The 25639-nt window shown below is 47.2% G+C and overlaps 1 pseudogene; it reads right to left on the bottom strand.

The window, feature by feature from the left end:
* Window positions 1-4582: 4582 nt before the first annotated feature.
* On the bottom strand, window positions 4583-23893 carry LOC144790907 (E3 ubiquitin-protein ligase znrf2-like; annotated as a pseudogene).
* Between the last annotated feature and the right edge of the window lie 1746 nt (window positions 23894-25639).

Raw genomic sequence — 25639 nt, 5'->3', positions numbered from 1 at the left:
CAGGTCTGCCATTGGAGCCTTATGTGGCGTTTAAACTGTCATTTCAAACGTGCAATTTAATTCTCTTTTTAGGCCTAAATGTTCCTTTTTTAAAACATACACGTCGCCCCTAGGGTAGACCATACACAGCCCTGAGGGCAGGGTACATTGTATTGGAAGAGTAGGAAATGTATTTTTAGGTTTTAAATGTCCTGGTAGTGAGTGAAACACTGTCCAAATCTTTTTTCACTACTGCAAGGCCTGCCTCTCCCATGGGATAGCATTGGAGTTAACTTATTACATTGAAAAATCTATGACTTCCAATCGGGAGCAGGTGGACAATTCATGTTTGGTGTCCTCAGAATTGTACTGAAATTATGGTAAAATCGGATTTTAAATTACAATTTTGAAAATGGCACTTCTTTCATGAGCCATTTAGAGCATGCAAGCTGCTCCTGGTTCACATGACGGTGAGTTGGCAGTTGGAAGTTTTGTATTTCTCTGAGACAGCCACAGACAATAGAGAATTTAGGTGTGCCTGGATGGGCCTTCACTGGCAGGATGGGGGCGGAGTTGGGCACATCCCCAATTACACCTGAATAGGCTATGTCCTATCTTCACACAAAGGATTGCATACAGCCTGTAGTTAGCCTTGAGCCAGGGCAAGCAGGAAATCTGAGCAGTTTAAAGAGAATTCTGTAGAAGGTTCTCCCTCTTCAAAGAAGGCACCAGATATAAATGTTGGACGCCATACACCAACTCTTCAGTACACTTCTGGACCTGTGAAAGACTGCCTGGAAGAAGGATTGCTGTGCTACTGCAAACACAGTCACTCTGCTGAACTGTTGCCCAGTGGGACTGCCGCCCTCCTTGATTTCTGCCCTACTGCACTCCTGCTTGGGTGAAAAGGACTGGACCTGCAACCTGTATGCAGGACAACCAGAGTGACTCCAAGGACTAGTCTCTTTTATCCTGCACCTGGACTCTTCCAATTGTGGGTCCTGTCTTGCTAATTGGCTATCCCAGTCCTGGACCCTTGGAAGTGGGCCTCAAGGTGCTCTTCCAGCCTATCTGTGGAACCAGCCGAACCTATGGATCTCCTTTGCTGTGCGGTGCAACCCCCAGCGGATTTGTCACATCGCTGCTGCTGCATTGATATCCCCAATGCAAGGACCTAGTGTCGCCTTCCCAGCCTCATCGGAACCATCTCTGTGCAACACATTCCTGACTCAGGCCCTCACATCATAAGCCTTTTGTTGACAGCACCCTCAGCGACGACGTAGGACTCTGGTTCCGAAGAAGCTGCAGGTCTTGCAATACAACCGGTGCGCAATTCATCGTCAGTGCAGGATTTCTTACCGCAAGTCCCCCTTTGTTGAGGACCTACCTGATGACAATACAGGATGTTGAATCGCAGACTCGCAGTTCCTCGGAACTGGCATTGTGCAACGCATCTCTGTCTAAGACCTTGCATCGCCTCAAATGTATAATGCATCCTCAATGCCGGACCTCGCAATACTCTGCAACCAAGATTTAAAGTACTCTCATTCATCGGGCCTAACTGGGTCCCAGCAATTGCCCGCAATCCATTGCGGTCGGCCTGAACTTGTGACTTTCTCCCAGTCTGGCACGACCAGATAACCACTGCTGGTACTTTATGCTTGTTGGTGCTATGTTCACTGCCAAGCGGTGGTACTGAAGGCCTGGTTCCCAAACTATCACGTCCCAAAGACTTATATACATTAGCAATAATGACTAGACACCCGTGTTTGTGCTCAGCTACTGCCACTGCAGCAAGTTGCTGGCATATTGCTAAAGATGCTGCTTCACCTTTAGCACTAGAAAGAATCATTTCGGAGATAATGGAAACATTCCCTACAAGTTTCATCTCCAAATCAAGGGCCCCATGCTCATTCTGTATCTGTTTAAGGACGTTCAGGAGAACGGCCATTGAGGGAATGCCATGACAAAGAGTGTAGGTTGTGGCTAAAATAGTTCCCCAAGTGTTGCAGTCAGCTAGAGAGGTAAGCCTGTCATTGGGTAAGCACATGGTCAGAATTTTGTGCTTGTCTTGTGGTCCCATAAGGGGGAACACAGCTCCAAGTTGATCTATTTTAGGGGAAATTCAGAATGGTATCTCTTCATGATTTATGGGTAGATTGTCCATAACTGTAATCTCAGTAAGCAAATTTGGCGAATATGCGTTAGGAACTGCCAGTACTGTGTATTCATGGAAAGTATTAAAATCCACGGTGAGAGCTGGGATAGTGACCCATGAATAAATGAATTCAACACAGAATGCTGCTTCCGCTTCAATTACAAAAATCACAGTGTTGTCCGCATTAGGAGTACTGTGTTGCATTAAATGCTGAGTTACTGTCAGGTGGCAATTAACAGTAATAGCTATCGGTTGAGCCATAGCAAACCAAAAATGGAGTCAAAGTGTAGCACAAACAGGGTGTAACAAAAAACATCTAAATATTCAAGCTTGAAAAACTAAATGCTACGTAATAAGGAGGGATCCCCAGAACCACAGATATCTCTGAAAAAAGGTGCTGGTGTACTGTGCACAAGCACTACTCAGGTTTCCTGCAACCAAGTACCAGAACAAACTTTGGTGGCGCCATGTTGCAGGGACTCTGCTCTGGAATAGAACTATGCTTGAAACCATAGATCATCAGTATTTAGGGACTGAGTCACCATACCAACTCAGTACCTATGAATAAGCGTAGGTGGAGTTCACAGAGTCTCGCTATGCAGAACACTCAGCGAAGTGACAGAAGAAAACTCCAAAATCTTGCACCATTACTGCTAATTTCTAGCACCTGGTGTTGGTTTAGCACTGTAAAATCAGCACAAGCAGCATCATGCACAGTGCAAGAGGGTGCTGTTACTTTCTGCCACTCGAGTAGAAGTTCTACTTGAGGGTCAGCTTCCTCAATGCAAACGGAACGTTTCTCAAAGCGGCCATCCATGACTGCCCACGTTGAGAAGCGGTCTTGTGTTGGATTTTCTTCACTTGCCAACTTACCGCTGGTAAGTGCAAATGAGGGAAAAACTCTGCTCCACTACGTGGAGCCAGTTTTTTTTTAAACTCTGCGAGCTTCGTGGAGCACAGTGTGTGAAAAACCCTGAAAACTCCACGAATGGAGCAGAGTTCACCGCACAGGCCTACCTATGACTCAGAATCCTACGAGCTATAGTGCTTCCTTGCCCTTCTAACCGTACCAGAGGAACAAGTGAATTGACACCCCAGAACACAACTTTCTTAACCCTCTCAGGGATTGCGGTAACAGTACACACCCTTTTACTCTCTCACTCATACTCACAATAAGATAACCAGGAGACACCAAAAAAGTTAAGAATATTTATTCAAACTATTGTGCTCTGAAATGCGGTATACAGACCACAATTAGAAAACAAATGCATACTAAAAATACTGTTAACATGGTTAATAATCCATAAATCATGAAAAGCTGTGTCATAGTATAAGACAGAGTAACATAAACCCCCCTCCTTCTGCTAAGGAAGCTAAATAATTATATTTCAAAGATCTCTGGGATTACTGGCATACCCCATACCTTAGCATTCACAGATGGATGTTCTACATCTCAGCAGATGCTGTGCTCTTGTCTCAGAACTCTCATAACATGTGTCTGTTTTCTGCTAATGTGCTCATCTATATGATAGGACATGGGTGCACATAAACAACAGCTGCATTCTTGCGTTATGTCTAGGTGTTAGTGCAGAGCCAGAAAGAATAACAAGTGACATTGTTGTTTAACCTTGTCAGTGGTGCTCAGACTAAATCCCAGGAAAAGAACAGAATCATATGAGATACCATGTGAAAGGGCAATGTGGCACAAAAGTAAATGTGATTATATAGGAACGTGTGCAAAAGAATATGAGGCCTATAATGTGCACTGTTAGGATAACAAAGGGAAAACTACAATTGCTAATGTAAGAAACACATGAAAGAGGATGCACATGCTCAATATTTGTTTTACAGAGTTGCACCAGCACCTAGTAGACAGCAATCTGACCCTCAGGAAGCTGGCAGAGGAGGCATCAGGAGGGGGACTCCAAAAATGGTGGTTGTGTCCCAAAATAAGAAAGAATGGGTGGAAAAATACACAAATAAGGAGTTCTCAAAAGGCCCCCAAAATAATTACCAAGGGAACACCAGTAACCAGCCCCAATCTGAGCCAAAGAAGAAATGGTTCTTTGGCAAGCAGGCAGGGAGGTTTGTCACCCAATGTACTTAATGCTACAAGCATAGGCACTCCAAAAGATAATGCCAAATGACACAAAAGGGCACAGTGTCTCACCAGTGGGCAGACTCCGGGGTTGGGGAGTGTAGCACTTGGGGAGGAGGTGGCCCCAGGTAGCTTGGGGAAGAGTACAGAGGTTACCTTGGTGTCCCTGGGGGATAAGGAGATGGTGCCAAAAGTTCATGTATCTTCCAATACTTCTAAGTATAGTCAGTGGGTCACCATTAATGGACAAGGGGTGGATGCTCTTCGGGAACAGGAGCCAGCCTGCGTACTGTGAAGTGTCTGCTGGTGTCCTCCGAGCAGGTATTCCCTCAATACATTCCATCAAGTCACAGACAACTGTGCAAGTCATATACTGGTGGTTCTGGTTCTCTTTCAGTGGGGGGGCGGGGTTTCTCAGGTTCTCCAAAAGTAGCTATGAGTCCTGCCATTCCTTTAGAGCACACTATCTGGAAAGAGGTGGAGCTCAGGTCACACTTGGAACTGTTAGGATTGCCTGAACAGGTCTGCATGACCACAAGGTCATTTCTGCCCAGGAGGGGAGTCTTGGAAGCCTGGAAAATGGCCCAGTTACCTGCCAAGAAGTATAAGGGCAAGGGACATGGAAAACCAACCCTTGAGGTTCCCTTGGTCCACGTTGACGAGGCATCTGAGAAGGACACCCCTGAGCCTACCAGGGAGGACATTACCACCCTGGGGGACCTGCCTGAACTCGATTGGATGGCAAGTTGAGGGTGGGCTAACTTTAGAGGGCTTGAGACAGCAAGCTGAGGCTCAGGCAGCAGGTTCCTCGACCTGGGCAGCCTATGTGCTGCTGGTTCCTTAGCGATACAGGACCGTCTTACTGGGGTTGGCTCATGATATTCCCTTGGCAGGACTTCTGGGGAAGGACAAGATCTTTGCCAGGCTTTCCCCCCACTTCTATGGGCCCCAGGGAAAGGTAGACTCAGATGTAGTCTATAGGTCTTGTCTGACCTGCCAGGCCAGTGGGAAATCGGGGAAGAAGCTTATGGCTTCCCTGATCCTTACCTGTTGTTGCCACTCTCTTTGTAGGTCTCAACATTGTTGGTTCCTTCGAACCCAAGACAGCTTTCAGCAACATGTTAATATGGGTTTTGGTGGACTAACCCCCCCCCCTCGGTACCCAGAGGCCATTCCTCTGAGGTTGGTGACTGTAACTGCAGTAGCCAGGGCCCTTATGGGGATGTTTACCCACGTAGGGTTCCCCAAAGATGTGTGTCCGACAGAGGCACTAACTACATGTCAGCATACATGAAGTCCATGTGAGATGAGTGTGGAGTGACTTACACGTTCTCTACAACCTATCACTCCCAAACCAACAGGCTTGTGAGGAGATTCAACAAGACACTTAAGGGAATGATGATTGGAATGCCTGAGCCTGCGAGGCATAAGTGGGACATCCTCCTGCCCTGCCTACTGATTACACACAGGGAGATGCCACAGAAGTGGGTTGGGTTTAACCAATTTGAGCTCTTCTATGGACAACCTGTTAGGGCACCTCTCTGCCTTGTGAGAGTGGGGGGGCAACTCTCAAGAAACCCCACAGGATGTAGTCAGCTATATGCTAGCACTTTGCAACCCGATGAAGAGCTTCCGGAAAAAGAATAAGCATTTGCAATGCAATAGGTCTCGCATTTGCAAATGTCTGAGCTATTGGCATTGTAAATGACAAACTTTTTATTTATGTGTTGGTTTTGAAAAAAGATAAATAAATGGCATTGTCGTTTACAATGCCAATAGTTTAAACTCACAAATGCGAGACCAATTGCATTTCAATGCAATAAGTCTTGTATTTACGCGAGTTTGAGCTATTAACATTGCAAATAACGATGACTTTGCAAGACTTTGAGCTATTGGCATTGTACATAACACTGCCATTCCTTTATCTGTTTTCAAAACCAACACATAAATAAAACGTTTAACCTTTACAATGCCAATAGCTCAAACTCGTTTAATATTTTATTCTATAGTAGAAGTACACAATTTAAAAACAACATATTTTAGCATGCTAACGAAAGTAATCATTAAATCAGTACGCATTCTGTTTAATTTCTCAGGCAAGAGGCAGTGTTTCAGAAATATGCAACTAAGATGTGAAAGGTCATTACAATTTTGAAATTGAATACGGCGATAAAAAAAACATCAGTTGCACTTACTGATACTCAGATGGTTAGTCTTACACCATGGTCATTTGTATTACTACTATTAAAATAACATTGTGGTGCATTCTCGATCTAGGGAACTCTTTGTGCAGTTTTTAACAGCCAATGTTCGTGTGTGCGTTTTGGTCACCTGAGGTTGGGAGAGTTTGTTCAGTGTTTAGTTTAGAAGTGCTTTGTGTTGTGATAGTTTCATTTCCGTGATTGTCTGACGTATTTTGGAGAGGCATGTGACAGTGCTGTTGGTTCCCCGCACATGGATCCAGGAGTCCAGGCTAGCATGTGCTGTCTGGGGATGACCCTTAGTCATTTTAGAAAATGTATACTCACTGAACCACTCAGACATGATCAATGTGGGACAGAGGGTGTGTTCCAAGCCCGGAAACGTGTATTTAAAATTCTAGCCACGCCAGTGGACATATTTGACAGCAGTTAAGTAAGTTTGCTCCCTTTGTTTTGAGTGTGCCTGGAATTGCCTACCATATTAATATTATCATCCTTCCCCGGCCGATAAACTAAGGAACGATGAGCCTCGCTGCAGCATCTTTTACTTAACTGGAGAGCGAAACTGCCAGTTGTGGGGTGCAACAAATAAATTGCCGCTGCCCGCGTCCCCCACAGGGGGACATCAGCAGGGCAGCCCCCTTAGTACCCATTAATTAGAGCACACCCCCTCCTTCAGTCCTCGCAGAAAGGGAGGCTCGGGCAGTTCACCAGCCCCTCCCCTGGCTGGGTGCAGCAGCGACGTTCATCTGGGGGAGGGCGCGTTGGGGGCAGGCCGGGTATTTAGGCCCCTGCCGCCCAGTATGTGACCTCTTTGGCAGTCGTTCTGCCCTCCCGGCTGCTTCCTGTCCGCCCTCAGTTCCGATCATCCTGCGCCTGCCTGCCTCGCTGACACGCCATTTCGAAGGTCGTGTGTTGTTCGTGGTCTCGTCACTGACCTCGGGCCCGAGAGTGCCTCTTGAGCATTTCCATCGGCTCAACGGTGAGTGCAGCTCAGCTACCCTCCTCCCCCCCCCGCCCCGTCCCTGGGCAGTACCAGGTTGCACAGGGGCCATGGCACTTTCGGCCATGGGGGAGGGGCGCGAGCTCAAGTTTGGCACTCTTGCCCCCTTGAATAGTGTGTTTGCCCCTGGGGGCAGTGCGGGACATTTGCAGGGTGAGTTAACATGGGGGCAGAGGATGGCTCAGCTGCAGCATCATGGTTGCCCGCGTGGGCTCGATCAGCAGCGTGGGTAAAGCCGCAGGCCTTCTCGGCATCAGTGCAGAGGGTCACGGGCATGTTAACAGGGCCTGGCGGGGGCTTGCAGAGTTGCTTGGGGAGTAGCGCTCCCCCCTACCCATGTGTGGCGATGGCCTTTCAGTCGACTGTTGCGGTGCGGGGCAGGCATGGTCGAGAATCACATCTGGTTTCATGCTGTGTGCATGGCCTTTGCACCCCCCCCCTGCACAGAGGTAGATGGGATGGGCCGTGTGGCCGGACGGCAGCAATTGGGGTGTGGGCACCGGCCCTTCTTTGGCAAACGACTGCTGAGTGTCAGGCGATGATTAATGGCCGCGCGTGGCATGCAGTGGGCGCGGAGGGTCGCAGCCTTGCCCCCTGGTCCTGGGCGCCAATGCCTAGGGGATATGGCCCAGCAGCAGCGATTGCGGAGGCGTCATGTTCCCAGCGGCCATCCGATATAGGCACGGGGGATGCAGTGGAAAAGCCCCCCCCACCGCCCAGTTCGCAGGGCAGGTCGGTGGTCTAGAGGTTTGTTTTTTCATTCGTTTTTTAAATCATGGGGCATTTGGGGTCCCAATGTTGCTCTCCCCCTCCACCCCCCCCCCCACAACACGGAACACATTGTGGACATGAGGAACACTGGTTCGGGCTTGGTTGCTTCCCAATGTTGCGGTAGTGCGTCTTCCGGCAGCCGGGAGCATTTGTAACCCGTTCCGCCCGTGCCTCTCTCCCAACTCCCCCCCGCCCCTGGTGAGCAATAACATTGCTCACTGGACGCGTGATGCACGATGGAAGCAAGACACCAGTTGGTGCTTCCTTCTTTGCTGGGGCTGCATGTCAGGCATGTTGGTCGTCTATCTTCGGCGGCGCGGGCATCACGCACAATCCATGGATTGGAGGCATGACTGTGGGGGCGGGGCTGGAGCACAACATGCCCCGGAGCTCTCCCCTCCTCCGGTAGCTTGGTCAGCAGGGCCCTTGCCACCTACTTAAGAGAGGAGGTGGGCCGTCAGCATAAATGCCCGACGCTGGTGCCCGAAACCAGTGTTTTAGCCGCCAGGTCGCGTCCACATCCTGTGATTCTGGGCAAATCACTTCATCCCCCCGCATCTGGATGTGTCATGCAAACACGATCCTCGTGTAAAGCGCTCCAATACCTTCTGGTCAGCTCGCGCTATATGTTAATAAAAAAAAAATTGTAAAAAGTTTTTCACGGTGGCCTTGCCAGACAGCCAGGAGCGGTTTTCCACCCGGAGCGGGCATTCCAGCTGCACCATTCTGGGGGCCATGGGTTCCGTTCTGGCCTGTGCTGAGTGGGGAGGGGAGTGGTCTATATGGTTCCCTCGGCCGCAGGCGTCTGAGGCTTAGACTGAGTCTCAGCACACCCCCGTGTCTAGGTCATTTTGTTGGGTAGCGCCTCTATTGCCACACAACGCCGGGCTTAATGTAAAGGTGCAGCGTGAAAGTGAACGGGTGCTTAGTGCACTCAATGTTGCAGTCGTCCCGGACCTGGGTGCTGTCAGTGAACTTCCTCATAATCATCCTCACTACTGCCATTCTTATGTGTAGCATGGGCCCAGCAGAAGCAGTCATGTGTTACCACGGTCGTCCTCGTCACTTGGTCGAAGTGTGTGGTGAGGGCGTGCCTGGAGAGGCTAGGGGGGGCCTCTGTCGGGGCCAGCCATCCCCCCACCTTTGTTGTTGGCCAGGGGTTTAGGTGCCTAGTTTCCCGGGTCAGATTGTATGCCACAGCTGCATGCACTCGGGCCCGGGTTTGTGGGAGACCTGGGCGGTCCGAAGTGACTCAATTGTGCTTGGCCGTGGTCATGTAGACAACTGCAAAGTTGGTCATCCTTTTAACTCAGCGGCGGCCGTTCGTGTGCTTTACACCACAACTGCCTTTATGAGCAGAGTAGTGATGTCATGGTCCCATTACGGGTCAGTGGTGATGCATAACTAGACTGTAATGCAGAAATAAAGACATGAGCTAAAAGGGTTTTATAGTAATATAGGCTTCTATCTGCTGCAAATAGATGAGAGCTTCAACCTCAGCGAAGGACTTACTAAATAGCAATCCCTTACCAGAAAGGGGAAAACACATCCATGAGATAAGGTGTCTCACAGCGGTGTCATTTTACTTCAGAACTGTACAGTGTTTGATGCTACGTTGCTGGGAAACACTGCTTAGGTTTAAGATGTACTCAAACATTTTATAACCTCCACCCAGGCCCTGGTCTCACAGCATTAGCCAAGGTTCTGTGGCACCCCGGGCACTTTAAGAAGCTCGGGCTATGCTTATAAGTAGAGGTGATAATAAGAGAAGGTTGCCACGTTCTGACTTCAGTTACTGTAACTCATTGAATAAGTTAGTGGTGCATTACTAACGAGTGCTCTGCAAAACGGTGCTGAATATGCAAAAAATAAATAAATAAATAAATAAAAAATAAAATTGGCCGCAATCAGCACTCGACGGGATGATGCAATTATTTCCGGGGTACGTCCCTAGGTGCCAAAGAATTGAGGAGCTATTGTACAAACACAACTCGGCACTGATGGAGTAGTTCGCATCTTCAGTAGGCACAGATGTCAGTGACTGACAATTTGCTTCTGTTCTCACAGGCTTTACGCAGACAGCATTGAGCTGCAGAAGATGCACAGGGTGCTACCGCATATGCCTAATTATCAGTTAAGTCCCCCAGCCCTGGCAAATTAATGTCAGGGTCTCTAAATGTGTGAATACAGAGTCTTGGTCGAGTTGGGATCTTGGAGGAGAGACTTCGAGCGCCACGAATATATCTGAAACTCCAGACGATAACTTATTAGCCTTATTCCTCCGCTCTTGTACTCCGGGAAAGAGCTGAGATCCCCCTCCTTAAGGCTCTCTTTATGCAATCGATTTCCTCCTCCAGCAGGCTCCTAAAGCATCCAGTCTTCCTTTGCACCCTTTGTACTCTAAACCCTCTCCCTGGCAGGGTAGCATAGGTTTGTGTAGTGTCATTCATAGTCTTTAAATGTCACTCAAGTGCACCGAAAGGATGAAAATATCTCACATAGCAATTTGAAACCGGTGGCAGCCATGGAGGGGGGCAGCCTGAGGGAGTTCAGAACCCTGTAAAGTTACAGGCCTAAGGGCCCTCCAGTGATGGTGCTTTCAGCGGTGGTACGTTCGCCGTAAGGGTTTGGTCTCCAATAGGGGCATCGTCTGATAGCTACATGAGTTCCCCCCCCCCCCCCTTCATTTGATCTTGCGCACGAGAAAGTGTCCCTCGAGCGGTGACACTGTCGCACTGAAATCAGTGTCAACATGAATTTGTATGTTGCAGGGGAGAAACTCAAACCTACTTCCCCATGCCCCAAGGTACATGAAGCAAGAGACTATCGTGAGCAAACAATACAAGAGGTAGCAAACGGTACATTTCAGAGCGCGTCAAAATAGGAACAGTACTAATACATGAGAGCACCATAAGTGAAAACATTGCATAAGCAAACGCCAAGTTACATGAAGCAAGTGTCAAGTGTGCGCAATCAATACAAGAGGTAGCAAACAGTGCATTACAGTAGGGAAAGTGACGTGGGTGCAAGTTACAAAAGCGGACTAAGTACAGGTAGAGGTATAATTCTGCAAGAAATGAAGGACACCCAAACACAAGAACAAACGTTACGTAGGCAAGGGCGGCACTTGTGCAAGTACCGGAACCAAAGACAATGTAAGAGGTAGAAGTAAGTGAATTGTGCATATTACAATAGAGTACCAAACACAGGTAGAAGGATACTTCTTCAGAAAGGGCAGACTCAAACCACAAGAACACACTGGGACTGGCACTGACTTAGCATTTGTATAATTGACTTGGGATTTGCCTTTACCAACTGCTTATGAGAATGTGAGGTGGCAACCTAGTTCTTGTAGCTGTCAACCAGGCTTTGGCCTTGCTAGCTGGGTGGTGTTGATGGCCCTTGTCCCATTACAGTGCATTCATATTGGTATATGAGGGGGGGCAGGGCGTTTAATGAATATGTTGTCTCAAATGCAGGAACAACGATAGAGAACCACACTATTCACATGAGGGGCCACCTGAAGTTTCAACAGGTATAAGGGCCAGAGCACATGGGGGTTGTGTGGGGCTGTGAGCACAGCTGGGTTGCGTGTAGGTCATCAGTTAGGGATGTGTTGCATGTCCTCCGGAAGTCTCATAACAAGGGGCAGGGACATGGGCAATAATGGAATGTGTTCTTTTGTACAGCAACTGGTACGCCAGTAAGGGGCTCTGATCCTGGCGATCGAGTTAGCAATAGGATTCCGGTCAATGCTGGTTTGCAATACTGTACAAGCTTAGTTCTGCTTATAGCATTCTGCAACTAACATTGTTGGCTAGGGTCTGCAATGCGTGGCACGTTTGCAGGCATTACGACCGGCAGGACCGGGGCATCTAAGTTCACGGAAATACAGGGTGTTGTCTACAGACAGGGGGACATGGGACACAGGGGCCATGACTTCATCCCCGGTCGCTCGTCCCTTAATCCCGCATTGAGAGGTACAAAGATGACTATCGCATTGGTCACCGTCAGACCTTTTTGCAGATATCCAAGGGAGTGGAATTTTGCAGAGGGAGGCATACATTCATGAATTCCACCCTGCCCAAACAGTCACAGGGATACACTTGTCTGATTCGCTACAGGCCTTTTTGTGCAACAAATGCCGGGGGCTGGCTGGCGTTGCAGACGTGATTGGTGTCGCCTGGGCGCACATTGATTATGACCTCCTTTCTGTGGCAATGCACAGCCGCTTTCATGATGTTTGGTGGGACCTGGCGTGTTCGTATGCTGCATTGTAAGATTTGAGGGTATGGATGCATTCTCATGCACCACAGCACAGGCAGTATGACTATCAGTTGCCCTTGGTAAAAATTTAGTTGGGGGCCCCCCTAGTTGGAGCAGCTTCGTTTGATACAGGCCAGCTCTCTCATGCCCACTTTGGAAGAGTTGACAGTGCATGGGCATACACTCCCAATTTCTAAATGTGTTTGCATCTAATATTCGGGGATGGTGATGTGTTTGCTGTGCGGTAACACAGCAGCAGCTCACTAATAGTAATGAACTTAGTAAGTGACTCTACCAACCACCATATAGGATGTTTTGACTTGATCTAAAAGAAACACTTCAGTGAGGTATGGGGGGGGGAACACAGGCTGCAAGGTGAAGTGTTGCAGGGAGGCCCACTTCAAGATCGGGTTATCTCACAAAGGCTGCCTCAAACCATGGTCTTCTTAAAGCTTCTTGCTGGTCAAATGGGAGTACATTACTGTAAGGGGTCTCCCGCATCCTCATTGATAAAGTGCATTCTTAGCTTCCAGTCACTCATAATGCACCGACAGGATGGAAATGTCACACATGGCAGTTGAGACCTGGGCAGACATGGATGGGGGCGGCTAGCTCTCAGTTGGCTAGGCAAGGAAGCTATCGACTCGTCGAGGGTAGCTTAACGGCTAGGACGGCCGAATCTGAAGCTGGGGACCCAGGTTCGAGTTTGGTGAAAGCCTCAAAATTATGAATGTATGCCTCCGTAATGCGACTAGTGCGATAGTAAAGCACTCTGATCTCCGGGGGAGTTTGCGCTATTTGGTAGCTTATTTATTTTATGCAACTAAACAGTTGGTCTGGTGGAAGATGTGTGCTCCATGTCTAGACGGGGCAGGTAATAACAACAGTCTTATTGCAAACTGCAGGGTTCACACGCATTGGAGGGCCCCGGGCTAGGTGCACTAGTAAGCGTACGGCCTGAGTCAGATTATTTAGTGGTTATTCAGGTCCTAGGGTGGGGCGATCTTGGGCAGTATTTACATGCCCGAAAGTGCATAGTGAGGAAGTAATAGTGTTCCAAGTGCCCAACTGTATTTTACACCTGAACAGGGTGCCTGTCAAATAGCTGCCTGGGATCCAAAGAATGCCCAAGAGGGGTGACTGGTCACGAGACTGACAGAATAGTTACTCTGCATGGTACTGGAAGGGAGAATGTCTAAGTAGATCTCAAAAGAACCTTCAACGCATGGTGGGGACAAGTAGTGACATGCCTAGAAAGGTATGCCTTGTAACGAGGGACAGGACGCCTAGGTAGATAGCTTGGTCGGCGTGCACAGGCAGGTGATTTCAACAAGGGCCTAGCTAAGCTTGCCACCAGGCAGGGGCTTACACAACTAAGGCGATTACATTAAGGTTGCAAGCATGCACCAAGAAATGGATGCTCAAGCCCATCGTCCGTAATTAACCCAAGTCAGATAATAACACCTGCGCTAGTGCCAGTATGGCAGGATAGTCCGCAAGGTGGGAGATGGCCAGCGTTGCGCCTTGCAGGTCAGGGACAGCCGCTCACACTAGCTGGAGCCTGCAAGGGGGATGAAGGTTAGAAACATAGACGGGGGGTGCTGGGCCCAAACCCTATCACAAAGCGAGAGCAGGTGGCGAGGTGTCTTTAAGGGACGGGCTGGGGCTTATAGTGCCGAAGTGGGTGAAACAGCTATGGCAAGGACACAGATGGGTCCCCAGCGAATCCGCCATGAAAGGGCTATAGCTAGACATGTGACCCACTATCTTGTAGTTCAACACCATTACCGTTATAAGTATCTAGGGTCACGGGCAGATAACGGGGTCCGGCCATCTGTAGGTTGGCACTTCACGAAATATGCAATGTCTTAGGAGGGACACCTTGCACTATTCATTCATACCTGTTGTGACCCCATTGTTTGGGGCGCCAGGGATAATTCGAACATAACTCTGAAGTTGTCTGATCAATGTGGCAAAGTCGGGATGGATATGTTTCTCCTGGATGTGCAGGATGCCCTTGAAGCTGTGGGATGCAAGTAGGGAACACAGAGGTGGGGGGCTCTGTCATCGACGGTAGCCTCTTCCAGAGCTGTGGCGGAGTTACAGGGCGATCTGGAGGCAGACGGGTACAGTAACCTCTGCGGCAGACCGGTACAGTAAGGGTATTTCTGCCTGGCACAGTAATGGTGCCTGAGCCAAAGACCTGGAGCTGCAGGGAGGTTCCGGGAAAACAGCGACGGCGCCCCGTTAGTCCTTCGGGCGGTTGGGGGGCCTGACCAACCGGGGGTGTGCCATACCACGCTCCGCCCTGAAAGGGGCGGGAGTATAGGACATGATCACGTGATCCGAAGGGGATCAGCAAAGGCTGCACTGTCTGGGCGTCATCCCTCCGTGCCGGCTGGCTCAAAAGGCGGGCGGGGCAGCGAGGGGCTGCCTGCGCTGGATCGACCGTAAGATCACCCACTAAAACGTCATACTTTTGTTGTATGAAAATAAACCTGCAGCAGTTCTTTACCCATATCAATGTGTCCTGTGTAATCATTATATGGGCAAGTGTATAAAATGCAAGGAGGAGCGGATGACAGTGTGGGCACTATGTTCAGCGTTATTCTTATTACGGATCCTTGACAAATCGCTTGCCTCAGTCTCTCTAGCACTCAGTCACTTGGGAAAGGATGCAGAAAGATTCCTGCGTCCCATGTGTGTCAGCTATGTGCAAGCTCTGTCTCTTGAAGAAACCTTTGGTAGAGTATCCAGTTACAAATAGTTTTAACAAATCCTGTTCGCATCCGACATGCATTTTTCAGACCTGCTGAAAAGGTATGGAAGAACTTATTTTTGATCCTAGTTGCATTTTTAAATAAATTACTTTTGGTGCTAACTGGTTCCACTTTTCTTCAGTTAACCAACAGAACGGTCCTTCCTTTTTAGCCCCACCCCCCGTCCACGCCACCCCCTTTCTCCCCAGAAAGGCCAATGTCCTACACAAGATTTTTCCAGAAATTGGTACAGCAGAATCTATTTGTGACTTGTCAAATACAGTTTCAAGGTGTGACGAATAGGTTTTCAGTTATTTGAAAATAAAAAATAAACTACATGCAACGCTGAATTTAGATGGAACCAGTGCAAGTACAAAAAACAAAGTTTGTTTCTATGATAGCGAGTCTAAAATACGGGCACCTCTTTTTCGACTAGCCGAATATAATACACTGTAGCCGATCAAGGCATACCCACTCCTTCAAATGAAAATATTTAGGAGGTATAAGACCCCAAGTGCTCGCACATTGTACAGCCTTAACATACTACCTCTAGTTACCAAATGGAAGAACTACAGGCCTGAAACGAGGTAAGTAACCACTCGAAGTAACATGCTTGACTGTACAGGCTAGGGTCTAGGCACTATGCACACAACACAGTACAAAGACACACATACCTCTGAACAGGTGAGGCGAGAGATGCGAAGGCAGCGATCTGATGAGGACCCGGGGTCCTCCATGGCCAGAAGTGGTGCGGCCACTGCCCCCCTCCTCGGGGGATACTGTAAAGAACAGGGTTAAACCCAAAATAAGTCACTGGGACCTGGGTATAAAGTTATTATGGACAGAAAGGGGTCCCGGACATAAGAGAACAATTTCAAATAAAGTGAAAAAAGAATTAAAGAAATTAAGAAAGAAAAGCAAATCAAATGAAGAAGCAGTGTTTTTATTCACACAGCAACTAATTCAACCTATTTTTGATTATATCATTCATACGAGAATTTATACTTCATCACAATACATTGTGCCCACATAGCAAGGAGGGGGGGGGGGGAAAGTGACGTGAGGAATTCAGTGAACAAGGAGTGAAATTTAAATAAAGTAAGCATTTATATATACCATCGGTCAATAATCATATATATATTTTTTTTTTTAAGAAGCAGTGTTTTTATTCACACAGCAACTAATTCAACCTATTTTTGGTTATATCATTCATACGAGAATTTATACTTCATCACAATACATTGTGCCCACATAGCAAGGAGGGGGGGGGAAGTGACGTGAGGAATTCAGTGAACAAGGAGTGAAATTTAAATAAAGTAAGCATTTATATATACCATCGGTCAATAATCATATACATCCATAGATTGATCTCCCTGATTCGGAGTCACATGAAATGCATTAGTCACTATATAGTTACACAAAACCATAAATACTCCTAATTGGCTATGCAAATCCTGATTGATATTTAGGAGTTGGTAAGCATAGTGGAAAACAGTCAACGTTTCGACCCTTAGCAATTGTAGGGTAGTTTATCTCTTACGAGGCGGGTCTTCATCAGGACATAGGGGCGGTGGGCATGCCTCCTAGGGTAAAGAAAATGTATAATACATCAGGAAAAAAGGTCTAAAAATCCCAAACTGTTGCCATAGCACAATAAGATGCTCGGCAAACTCACTTAAAAACTACACTGAGCGAGGGCTGACATAGTTGATGGGTGCATTTACCTTAGTGGAGATAGACTGATTGAACTGACTTCGAGTCCATCAGGCGTACATCGCGGTGTTTCTGACTACATGGAAAAAAGGGGGGAACGGATTAGGGTCAGACAGTAACCAGTAACATCTGCAAGGGATAACGCGGTAAAAAATGTAGTTTATATGTAGGTTTTACCTTGCTCCCAAAGATTTTTTATCGAATCCGAATTGATCTAGAAAAATGAAGAAAGACGAAGGACTCATAATTATGGGATCCACTTCGTCATGTTTGAAAACACAGGAAAAGAGTCATTAATTGGATAAAACGGGGGAGCCTGGAGCACCCCGAACACGCTTACCTTCCAATGGCTTGGGTCTGCAATTAATCTTGAAGGCAGGCGAGGTACCGAGGCAGGGTTGACCAGCGACTCGTGTACCCGGAAGGTCAGAGCAAGGGGTAAAAATCTATGTCACATCGGGTTTGGTCGTATCTAGAAGAGGACGAAGGACTCATAATTATGGGATCCACTTCGTCGTGTCGGAATCATATGCATCGGGTCATTAAATGGATTAAGGGCTTACCTTCCAATAACTTGGGTCTACAAATATTTCCGAACGCAGGCGAAGTAGCGAGGCAGTGAATGCCAGCGACTCGTGTAACCAGGAAGTCAGAGCAAGGGGGCGTGGTTACGTCTTTATTAACGTGTAAGCACAACTAAAGACGGACTTCTTGTTCAGTTACAAGGTTGTCAAGGACCCACCCGGTGACGTCTTGTAACCAGGGAAACAGATTGTTATTACGTTACCCAAAGGGGATGATCGGAGTAACTCACATTTCGTATAGAGGACGCGCCACTTTTTTGTATCTTTTTACAGCTAACCACCATTATTGAGATCGCACAGCATTTATGAGAAAGACACATATCACAGGAGCGTACCTAGCAAAAAAAAAAAAAAAAAAATATGATTATTGACCGATGGTATATATAAATGCTTACTTTATTTAAATTTCACTCCTTGTTCACTGAATTCCTCACGTCACTTTCCCCCCCCCTCCTTGCTATGTGGGCACAATGTATTGTGATGAAGTATAAATTCTCGTGTGAATTATATAACCAAAAACAGGTTGAATTAGTTGCTGTGTGAATAAAAACACTGCTTCTTCATTTGCTTTGCTTTTCTTTCTTAATTTCTTTAATTCTTTTTTCACTTTATTTGAAATTGTTCTCTTATGTCCGGGACCCCTTTCTGTCCATAATAACTGTATACCCAGGTCCCAGTGACTTATTTTGGGTTTAACCCTGTTCTTTACAGTATACTTCGAGCAGACGCTGTCTGCGAGGTTTCCTCTCTCGTATAGAGTTTGTAAATATTTAGACTTTTTAGCGAACACAGAATGGTAGATAAAGACATTCTCACCTACACTGAGGACTACATACAACAACTTCTCCATGATCCTGCCAACAATTTCCTATCTCCTAACATACCATCCATTGACTTTACACTCAAGGATAAGATTAGCAAATTGGAGCGGCTGGAGAAAAAGCTGATTAGAACAAAGCTACATGGACATTTTCTGGCACAGTGCCTACAATCCAACATTATTCCAGCTGGGTTGCAAGTGAAGGTAGAACCGGCGATATTTGTGGATGTTCCGAAATTTAGGGAGGGTTTTAGCTTTGTTGCTAATAACTGTTCGAGACACTGGATGGTGTTGGGAATTGAGACGGCTGCAGAGCAAGTCCAAATCCTCACCAAACAGATATCGGATCTAAGAGCTGAAATTTCCGGCGATACAACACTCACCAATTCCAAGGAAGCGTTGACTAAGTTGGTTGCCACGCTCCAGGACTTTGAAACCACAACCATTAAAAAGAAATTAGAGAAGCTTGCACGTGACGTACGGCTGTACGATAAAAAGAAGACTTACCCCTACCTACAGGAGGAATACTACCGACAGGATCCCCAAGGGCGATTCACCAATCGTGGTCGCGGGGGTTTTAGAGGCAGATGGAATTTTACGACGTTCTCAGACTCATCCTATAGCTCCGGAGAAGATTCTGACCAGACAGGCCCAAGTGGAGCTTTCGGATATCAAGATTCATGCGGTCCAGCCTACCCACCCAACCCTTTTTTAGGACAGGGTGGATGGAGACCACCACGAGGCAGAGGCAAGAACTGGAACAGAGGCACTGGCAGGGGACAACAGAACGCCGAAGCAGCATGGGACAGCGGACGAGGGAGGGGTGCGAAACAGGTTCACTTCCCTCAGGAGGAACACGGCGAGAGGTCTACCCGCCGAAAGAACTACAGGTGGTAAATACATCCAACATCCCTGTGATTAATATCTCTTCATACACTTTGAAGGATGAGGAGGTGAAAGTACTTAGGCGAGGTTTATCATTTGTACCGACAGCTCCACCGAATGTCTTCACAACGGTTGCGGAATTGCACAATTTTTTCAGGAAAATAAGACTCTGTTACTTTTTCAAGAATAAACCCCCACGAACGACTCTATCCACCACAGGTCTGCGAATACCATCGACCTTTGTCCCTCCAACCTATGCGATGACAAGTAGGATTTTGGCCTATGAGAGCCTAGTCTTACGGGATGTGAAGGAGATTCTACGTGAGAAGAAATACGTTAAGTATAACACCAGCAAAGCTGAAAAACTAGCCCTATCCTCTCTCAAGGCTAATAGGAATGTCATAGTTAAGCCTGCTGATAAAGGTGGTGCGATCATTGTCCAGGATGTGACAAAATACAAGGACGAGATCATGAGACAGTTGGATGATGGTATCAGTTATAGAAAACTACCCGGTGATCCATCAAAAGAGCTTGCAGCTGAGATCCTGGGAGTCACCAAAGATGGTTTGGAACAAGGATTCCTCTCTGAGCAAGAATATCAATACTTGAACCAAAAACACCCCCGCATCCCTACCATATATACATTGCCCAAAGTACATAAAAATCTGCAAAATCCACCTGGGCGACCCATTGTATCAGGATGTGGCTCTATTTTGGAACCGCTGTGCCGGTATATTGATTTCTTTCTAAAGCCGTTGGCAGAACAAACCGAAACATACTTGCGGGATACCACGCATACAATTAACCTAATGGATGGACGTCCTTTCAATTCCAACAACGAGCTTTTGGCCACCTGTGACATTGTGTCGCTCTATACTAGTATCCCACAGGAAGAGGCACTAGTGGTAGCCACCATGGCACTGGACAGACGTGTGGCACCTGTTCGTGTCCCAACTGCTTTCATCATCCTGCTACTCAAAATCGCAATGATGAGGAATTTATTCATTTTCCAGAACTGCTTCTACCTGCAAACGAAGGGGGTGGCAATGGGGGCTGCCTACGCGCCTGATTTAGCTATAATTTTCATGTCCACTTTTGAAAAAACATTTATTCTCAATGACTCTAATCCATTCAGGTCCAATATTCAGCTATGGATGCGCTACATTGATGATATCCTTCTGGTCTGGGCCGGTACGGAGATGGAAATCACCAATTTCTTCACTTGGCTAAACAAAAAATCCCAGGATATCCAATTTACCATCCAATTTGATAAAACAAAAATAGACTTTCTGGATCTTTCTATAATCGCCGAGGACGAAACCCTACATACAACCCTCTTTAGAAAACCAGCGGAACGCAATTCTTTACTCCAGTATTCCAGCCACCATCCTAGGGGTCTCAGGGACAATTTGCCCTATGGACAATTTTTAAGGATTCGGCGTAATTGCAGCAAGAAGGAGGATTACATGGAACAGTCAGAGATCCTGATGGATCGTCTGATTGAACGTGGATATACAAAACGCTTGACAAAAAGAGCCCGAAAAAGAGCATGGTTTAACCCAAGGGAGATATTGTTGGAACCCAATGAACGTACCAAAGACATGGAACAACGTCTGGTATGTGTAACAACTTTCTCAACCAAGAGCAATGAAATTTAAAAAGCTATAAATAAACACTGGACAATAATCTCGGAGGATCTGGGGGACAACAGCTTACCTCTGCATTCTTTCAAGAAGGCTAGAAACATCCGTGATCATGTGGTTTGCTCATTTTTGGATTGCTCACCATCATCAACCATCACTTCGCTGTGGAACCTTCCAGCTATCGTGGGCCATTTCAAGTGTGGAAAGTGTAAGGCATGTCCTTCCACCATTCAGACAAAGGAATTTTCTTTCAAAGACCACCGCATAAAATTGAAAACCCACACCAATTGCAACACCGCAGATGTGATTTATTGTATAGTCTGCCCTTGTGACCTAATCTATGTAGGTCAGACACAACAACGTGTAAAAATGCGATTCCTACAACATTGCAGCCGTGTCAGGTGCAAAGTGCCTGGGGCACCGCTAGTGGAACATTGTACAAAAGAAAACCATCCACCAGAAACTCTCAAGTGGATTGTACTAGAACAAGTAAAGCTTGGCCCGAGAGGAGGTAACATTGATCCTATCCTCAATGTGAGGGAATTGAAATGGATAGAATTGTTTGACTCTGTAAACAATGGTCTCAATGAGAACGAGAGTAGCTTTGTGCAACTGGCTGCTCTATGAATTATGAATAATCCAATGTCTTGATGGTGTGGGTACTTTCACTATCCTTTGACTTCTTTTCTCATATCAATATATGACAGTAAAGTATTTGTGTCCTTTTACCACCTTGTATGGTAGGTACAGGCACATTATGTAAGTCTAACCCTTGAGGAGTATCCATGTTTTTGACTGTGGTAACACCGACATGTTTGCTAGGTACGCTCCTGTGATATTTGTCTTTCTCATAAATGTTGTGCGATCTCAATAATGGTGGTTAGCTGTAAAAAGATACAAAAAAAGTGGCGCGTCCTCTATACGAAATGTGAGTTACTCCGATCATCCCCTTTGGGTAACGTAATAACAATCTGTTTCCCTGGTTACAAGACGTCACCGGGTGAGTCCTTGACAACCTTGAAACTGAACGAGAAGTCCGTCTTTAGTTGTGCTTACACGTTAATAAAGACGTAACCACGCCCCCTTGCTCTGACTTCCTGGTTACACGAGTCGCTGGCATTCACTGCCTCGCTACTTCGCCTGCGTTCGGAAATATTTGTAGACCCAAGTTATTGGAAGGTAAGCCCTTAATCCATTTAATGACCCGATGCATATGATTCCGACACGACGAAGTGGATCCCATAATTATGAGTCCTTCGTCCTCTTCTAGATACGACCAAACCCGATGTGACATAGATTTTTACCCCTTGCTCTGACCTTCCGGGTACACGAGTCGCTGGTCAACCCTGCCTCGGTACCTCGCCTGCCTTCAGGATTAATTGCAGACCCAAGCCATTGGAAGGTAAGCGTGTTCGGGGTGCTCCAGGCTCCCCCGTTTTATCCAATTAATGACTCTTTTCCTGTGTTTTCATACATGACGAAGTGGATCCCATAATTATGAGTCCTTCGTCTTTCTTCATTTTTCTAGATCAATTCGGATTCGATAAAAAATCTTTGGGAGCAAGGTAAAAACTACATATAAACTACATTTTTTACCGCGTTATCCCTTGCAGATGTTACTGGTTACTGTCTGACCCTAATCCGTTCCCCCCCTTTTTTCCATGTAGTCAGAAACACCGCGATGTACGCCTGATGGACTCGAAGTCAGTTCAATCAGTCTATCTCCACTAAGGTAAATGCACCCATCAACTATGTCAGCCCTCGCTCAGTGTAGTTTTTAAGTGAGTTTGCCGAGCATCTTATTGTGCTATGGCAACAGTTTGGGATTTTTAGACCTTTTTTCCTGATGTATTATACATTTTCTTTACCCTAGGAGGCATGCCCACCGCCCCTATGTCCTGATGAAGACCCGCCTCGTAAGGGATAAACTACCCTACAATTGCTAAGGGTCGAAACGTTGACTGTTTTCCACTATGCTTACCAACTCCTAAATATCAATCAGGATTTGCATAGCCAATTAGGAGTATTTATGGTTTTGTGTAACTATATAGTGACTAATGCATTTCATGTGACTCCGAATCAGGGAGATCAATCTATGGATGTATATGATTATTGACCGATGGTATATATAAATGCTTACTTTATTTAAATTTCACTCCTTGTTCACTGAATTCCTCACGTCACTTCCCCCCCCCCCCTCCTTGCTATGTGGGCACAATGTATTGTGATGAAGTATAAATTCTCGTATGAATGATATAACCAAAAATAGGTTGAATTAGTTGCTGTGTGAATAAAAACACTGCTTCTTAAAAAAAAAAATATATATATATGATTATTGACCGATGGTATATATAAATGCTTACTTTATTTAAATTTCACTCCTTGTTCACTGAATTCCTCACGTCACTTCCCCCCCCCCCTCCTTGCTATGTGGGCACAATGTATTGTGATGAAGTATAAATTCTCGTATGAATGATATAACCAAAAATAGGTTGAATTAGTTGCTGTGTGAATAAAAACACTGCTTCTTCATTTGCTTTGCTTTTCTTTCTTAATTTCTTTAATTCTTTTTTCACTTTATTTGAAATTGTTCTCTTATGTCCGGGACCCCTTTCTGTCCATAATAACCCCTCCTCGGGGGAGCTGCTGCCCGAGTCCTAAGAGCCGCTGCCGGCACCCCCGCTGCTGCTGTTGGGGATGTTAAAGGAAGACTGGGCCCAGGAGCCCACAGAGGTCCCGCCCGCGCTGCCCACTGCCGTGCTCCTAGTCCTGGGTCCCTGGAGGGCATGCTGGTTGGCGGCAAAGGCCTCGGCGGAAGAAGACCCGAGGGGCCCTGCTGCAGGGGCACACCTGTTGCATACACCGGCCGGACTGCCGCCGTGTAGGGCCCTGCACCCCACAGGGCTTGCGCGCTGCTGGTTGGCCGGTGGGTCCTGTTGCTGCTGGAGGGGATGTCCGAGTATTCCCTGGTGCGCCCATCTGAGGCGGGAGCACTGCTCTGTTTACCACCCATGTCCCTATGCCTTGCTTCCTGCTTTCACGCCGCGAGCCTGAGGGGCTCTGTGTGCACAGTCCATGCTCTCTCCCTCCTCCGAGTCAAGGCTCCTGTTGGATCAAGCGGCGCTTTGTTGGAGAAAACATTTGCATATTCCACATTCTTACAGAGCAACGGCTCTTTCCCCGCCTTCCTAAAGGTGTGCTGTCCTCCTGTCTGTCCCCATGGTTGGTCACCTGACATCCTCTGGGCAGTGTGGCCGGCCTACACGCCGTTGAGGCAGTCCTCCAAAATGGGTCGACTCCAGAGGACACCATGTTAGGTGCGCGGGTGAAAATTCAGATTGTAATCACGGGGGAGGGGGTGTTTATTTTTCAACTACACATGCATAGCAGGAAGAACCAAGCTGGTGGCAGACTTCTCCTTCTTCTGCTCGTCCCATCCTCCCGGCAGACGCTGGGAAGGAGAGCTGCACTCACGGAGAGGCAGACCAGCGGAAGCAGAAGAAATGCGGTTATTATTTCGACACACCCTTGGGACGGGCATGGGGATGGCGCGCACGGCAACTAGAGCACACGCCTCCTCTCCCCGGCTCACTTATAAACAGAGGGCACACGGGATGCATGTGCACAGCACGCGCGCGGTCTGACCTGATTGGTGAAAAGATTGATGAACTCTGCCTGAACCTTTCTGTCACACCTCCCTTAGATCAGAAAGATGGTCACGACAGCCATAAAGCAGACAATCGTGTCCGGAGGGGCCGTACAAAAAGCAGACAGGGTGGCAACCAAAAACCCTCCTTTTCAATGGGAAAAAGTTACCCAATGAAAAGGAGGGGCGGGGCTTACAGCACCCTTTTTCTAACAATATCTCATGCAGAGGCGTGGCAGCGCATGGGAGACCTAAAATGGACAATCTTGAGGCCAGTCAAGAAGTGATGGAGCTGTGGTATGATAATAAGGCCACTTTGGTCGAGTTTCGGCCTAGCCAGAAAATGTGAGTTATGAAGCCTGTGGAGTAAAGAGCTCTCCTGGAAAGGATCATGGATAGGCCCCTTTGAGGTTAAGGAGCTGAAAGGGAAGTCCACCTACCTATGGATCTTCAGACCCTTAGAAACTCCTAAGGTAGCTCCATATCACCTGTCTCAAACACCACTTTGAGAGGTCTGAAGTCAATATATTCCAGGTGACAGACAGGGTGAAAGAGGAAAGTGAGTTGCTCCATGCCTCCCTGTCTACCCAGGAGCATGAAGGGTCAGTAAAGGTTGTCATCCTCTCCTCTACCCCAGAGCAGCAAAGCAACTGTTGCCAGTAACTGGGAGAATTCACCTCACTGTTCTCCATCACCCCGGGATTAAACATTTGTGAACACATGAAATAGATTCTGGGAACAGTATGCCTGTCAAAAACTAAATTTACTGACTGTGAGACAAGGTGAGGGCCAGTATCAAGGAGGAGATCTCCAAGGTGCTGGTATTAGGAGTGACTGAGCCCTCGAATACTCCCTGGTCCTGCCATGTTGTGCTGGTAGAAAAGGCTGCCCCACTGGGCACCACCCTAGAACCAAGGTTCTGTGAGGACTACCGAGAACTCAGTTCCATAACTAAGACTCAAGCACACCCCATTCCACAAGCTGATGGGCTCACAGACAGACTGGGCACTGCCAAGTTTCCCAGTACTTTTGATCTCCATGTACTGGAGATTACTCAGACTGAGGGGGCAAAAAAGAGGTCTGTATTCTTGACCCCAGAGGGCCACTTCCAGC

The sequence above is a fragment of the Lissotriton helveticus genome, chromosome 11 (assembly GCF_964261635.1).
Source record: "Lissotriton helveticus chromosome 11, aLisHel1.1, whole genome shotgun sequence".
NCBI classification, from domain to species: Eukaryota; Metazoa; Chordata; class Amphibia; order Caudata; family Salamandridae; genus Lissotriton; species Lissotriton helveticus.
The sequence above is the reverse complement of the archived record's forward strand: the minus strand, read 5'-3'. Positions and strand labels throughout refer to the sequence as shown.